A 4,796-nucleotide genomic window follows, 5' to 3' on the forward strand; every position below is an offset into this window, starting at 1 on the left:
TGGCAAATGCTTCTGTTAGGTCCAGGCACATCAGAGCCATGATTCACTGGACCCGGGACAGAGAGTACTTAGTGGATAGTGATTATTAGGATGATCAGCATCCATTTCCCCATCATCTGTCACCAGTAACCAGCATTTCTCAAGGGCAACTCCCTCCTCAGAAAACAGACACTCTGACTGAGGTGGAACAATCCCCCCCTTCAGGTCCAGGGGTGCTCAATGACTCAAGAATAAACCACTTAGGCATTCAATTCTGATGGACTCAATGATGGTTTGTTTTGGTCCCATGAATATCAAGTCCAGGATTTTACTCAAAACTGTGGGATAAAGAAATCTCTCTTTGTCACAGAATATTTGCATTTAAAGAGGGGATTCTAAATATTCCAAAACATGAGGCTGGACTTGTGGTCAGAGAGGCAGTGAGGTTACCACCAGGGATCTCTGTGTGTCCAGCTCTACATGCTCCTAGGGCAGGTCCAGGCTCCATCTCCCACCACCAAGCAGACCCCCACCACAGCCCTTACTGGCCTACACTCTAACCACAGATTCTCAGTCTACTCAAGGCGACCGCCATCTTCTCAAGGGCAGGAGCCATCTCACTCATCTCCTTGGACCTAGATTCCTAAATAGTTATTCATGACTTCAACAGGATGGAAAAAGAGCCAAGAGCTGAGAAACGGAGACATTCTAGATTCAGTCACTGAGGGGCTTCTGGGATCCAGCTCCTCTGCTGGCTGCAGCACAGGCTTCACTTTCTTGTTCTTTCTTCTTGATTTCACCTTGTGACTTGGGAGTGCAAGTGTGGTTGGTGGCAGTGCTACTGTCACCTAAGACAATCCAGAGAACTTTGACAAACCGCCTTGCAGATGACACAAGAAAACGAGAAGAGCACAGGTCTAGGAGGTCTGTGAAGTCTTGAGCCACCACTCCTGCCTTCACCTTGGGGACCTTGTGTCTGGAAAGAAGTAACACCAGCAGCTGTGACCTTGGCAGACCTTCAGGAAAGATGCAGCCACTCCTGCTATTGTTAGCATTTCTGCTGCCTCCTAAGACTGGGACAGGAGTGTGACCATCCCCATTCCAGAAACCCCAGCCCACCTAACAAAACCCTCTGGACTCCTCACCCTTCTGCCCAGCACAGTCAGGGATTTTCCTCAGTTTGAGCCCAAGAACTTTCTAGATGCCAGCCTCTATCCCAAACCTACACTAAGTCGTCCAATGCTGCATAGACACTCAAAAAGGATGGCAGGAAAGAAGGTCGTTCACTAGAAGGTTTAGTGTATAAGCTTCTCTCTTATCACCTGGGAAGTGGGTTGTTCATAGAAAGGCATTTGGCAGACGACATGAAGCTACAAATGACAAGTAGTTAAAATCCTTCACTCCAACCCAAGAAAGGGCTGCTCAGAAAAATCGGGTGTGGTAATGAGAGTTGTCCTGGACCCAACTTAAGATTCAGTTTCATTTCCTGGTAACTTCACCCCCTCACCCCCGCTGAGGAGAGAAACCCAGGGAGCAGCTGATCTCTGAAGGGGCTGGATCACTAGATGCAGGGCGCCCTGTTGCCATGGCTCTGCCACGGTCCTGGGCAGCACAATTTCAGCCCCACCTCCACCTGCCATCTCAGGCCTTCAGCTGCTCCACACAGTGTCCCATCTGCAGGCCAATGGCCTTCAATTCCACCATCAGGATCCCCACCAAACCTCAGCAGAAAGCTAAGTGAAGGACATTCATTCACGCAGCCACACAATGTTTACTGAGATGCTAGGGCGGGTTAGATACTCGGGCATGAGGATTGTAGAAAACCCAGCACCATAAGCTCACAGATAGATTATTAGATACGGGCACCAGTTGAGAGATTAGTAGAGGCTCAGAGGGGTTGGGAGATGCACTGAGACAGAAGGCATAGCAGAGCCCCATCCACGATCCCCTGGGCTCCACCATCGTGAAGACAGCTCTGATCTCCTACATGCATGGTCTGAAGTAGGACAGGGAAAACAAGCACTGTCCTCCCTTTTCTCACAGGAGATTCTGAGGCTTGACATTCAGAAAATGTTCTTCTCTTGCTAGGAGAACCTGGGAGGACACTCCCCGGTGGCAGCAGGGCACTATAGACCCCACCCTCAATCACCACCTTCGAGAGCCTTCCCTCCTGACCCCAGCTGCTCCCAGAAAGCCCATCTTCCAGTCTTTTCTTTCAGAGAACATCATCGGAGGACATGAGGCCAAGCCCCACTCCCGCCCCTACACGGTGTTTGTTCAGTTTCTGCTTGAGAACAAAAAGAAGAGGTGTGGCGGTGTCCTCGTGCTAGAGAACTTTGTTCTGATGGCTGCTCACTGCCGGGGAAGGTGAGGGGCCGCAGACAACTGACACCTCCTGAGACCCCTACAGGGACCCCTGTCCTCTGCCCAAGGGCCACAGCCCAGGGAAGCTCCCCCGGCTCCTGGTAACTCAAGGCCCTGAGAGCTCATGAGAGGAGCCATCTGAGAGCATGACTGGGTGATGTAAAGTGAGAAATAGTACGCCTAAGCTTTGAGGTCAGAGGGTCTGAAGTGAAAGCAAGTGACTCAGTTGAGAAGACAGACCACACTGGCCAACTAAAGCAGCTGGGAAAGCTGAAAGCAATCATTAGGGTGAAAAGGGAAACTCAGAGTATTTTCACAATATGACTTGAGGGCTAGAGAAAGCGTCCAGGTGACCTACCCTCAATGTCATTGAGAAGCACAGGGGACACACTCACTCAGTGCCCAGTCCTCCTCTTGTTTTGATTTCCACTAGCTGCAGCCCTGCCCTGCCCCATGTCATCCGCCCTTTTATGATTCCAGGGCTGGATCTCTTTTGATTCCATGCACCCCACCAACTCACTCTAGTTTCTATGCAGAGTAATCAGTGTCACCCTTGGGGCCCACAACATCCAGAAGCAGGGGAAGACCCAGCAGGTCATGACTGTGAGACAAGCCATCCGCCACCCAGACTATAATCCTAAGAACCTCTCTTATGACATCATGTTACTAAAGGCAAGGGAACCTCCCTACTGCTCTTGCTGTCTTGGGTCCAGACGCTTCCCCTTCCAGTGGGACCTGTCCCTCCCCTCCTTCCCCTTCTGGCCACCTGACTAGTCCCAGTGGCTCAGGGGAGAGGGAAGTCAGTGCAGCCTCAATGTGGTGTCCAGGCCCAGGAGGCCAGTGGCTGAGCTGGACTTTCTTGTGTCTTCCCATAAGCTGGAGAGAAAGGCCCAGCAGACTGCAGCTGTGAGGCCCCTCAGCCTGTCCAGGGGCAAGACCCAGGTGAAGCCTAGACAGATGTGCAGTGTGGCCAGCTGGGGGAAGTCTCCTCAGTAGACAGAGTGTCCGACACACTGCAGGAGATGGAGCTGACTGTGCAGAAGGATGATGATTTTTACTCCCACTTCCCCCACCATTGCAACCAGGCCACCCAGATTTGTGTAGGGGACCCGAAGAAGATGAACAACAACTCTAAGTTAGGGTTTCCAGCATCCACCGAGACAGACCAGGGAGAGAAGAAATGGGGAGCTCTGGGGGATGGGAGTGGCCATATCTTCAAGCCTGAGCCTGAGAGCTTGGGCAGCCTGGGTCCACGAATGCAGTCTTTACTTTTTTCCCCAGAGCAGATCAGGGCTGCAGGGCGAGGAAATATCAGTCATCCCACAGCACAGTTCTCACCAAAATTTCCCTGAGGATTAGAGAGAAAGCCTTGGCTGGGTGGAACTGCAAGAAACAACCAGAGCCAGGCTGGAGGCCTGGCATGAGGGAGGTGGCAAGGCCCGCCCAGGCCCTGCTCTCCCACACAGGCCATAATGTAGGCCACTGACCCCTGGGGTGGAGGGAAGGGCAGGACCATGGGGAGGCCAACTCAGTCCTTCCTCTCTCTGCCACCAGGGGGACTCCGGAGGCCCCCTCATCTGCAACAAGCTGATCCAGGGTATCTTCTCCTATGGACAAAACAACGGGACCCCTCCAGGAGTCTTCATGAAGGTCTCACACTTTCTGCCCTGGATAAAGTCAACAATGAAGCGCTTCTAACAGCAGGCAGGAGGCTGACCTTCCTCTGTGCCTGACCATCTTTCCTGGGGCAGAGGCAGGACTCCCATGGGGCGGGCAGTGGGACTGAGGGGCCGTAATAAATGGATCTCTAGCGAGTGTGACTGAAGTCTCACTGACTCACTGAACCACTTTCAACACGCAGCAGCATGCTCCAGGCAGCCCTCTGCTGTCAGTTGTGGCTGTCCTTCCTCCATCTCCTCCAGCTCTCCTTCCCCCTAAACCCCATGCTGTATCCTTTCTCAGTCACAGCTCCATGGTGCTGAGCCCTGTGCAAGGGCTGAGTCTGAAGGCTGCCCATTATAGTAGGACAACCTTCTTCCCCAAAATATGTTCCTCCCTGGGCCTTACAAAGTTCTTACCTTCTCTGACACAACCACCATCACCAACACCCTGACAATTTGGCAGAGAGAGGAGCAGGTCAGTGGAAGGAGAACTCCAGGGAGACAGGAGGCCAGGGGCTACACCGTGGACACTGAGTTTCCTGTTTCCAGGGCTTGTGTCTCCAGTGGGGCAGCTTCTCCCAAGCCAGGACCATCTGCAGCTTCTGACGCTCAGCTGCTCCCATGATGGCCTCCAGCCTCACTCTGGTCCCATTTCCTCCCCTAACCTGGGACCAGAACTGAGCTCACTCAACCTTCCTCCCTGGCTGACTGTCCCACACCAGCCTCTATTTTCCATGTGACTGCCCTGTCTACCGGCTCCTTTCCCTTCCAGCCCACCGTGTTTTGAGCCAG

At 52.9% G+C, this 4,796-nt stretch overlaps 1 pseudogene; it reads left to right on the top strand.

The window, feature by feature from the left end:
* Positions 1–861: 861 nt before the first annotated feature.
* LOC103544585 (granzyme H-like) lies at positions 862–4,157 on the top strand (annotated as a pseudogene).
* The last annotated feature ends 639 nt before the right edge of the window (positions 4,158–4,796 follow it).

Source organism: Equus przewalskii, chromosome 1, assembly GCF_037783145.1.
Source record: "Equus przewalskii isolate Varuska chromosome 1, EquPr2, whole genome shotgun sequence".
Taxonomy (NCBI): Eukaryota; Metazoa; Chordata; class Mammalia; order Perissodactyla; family Equidae; genus Equus; species Equus przewalskii.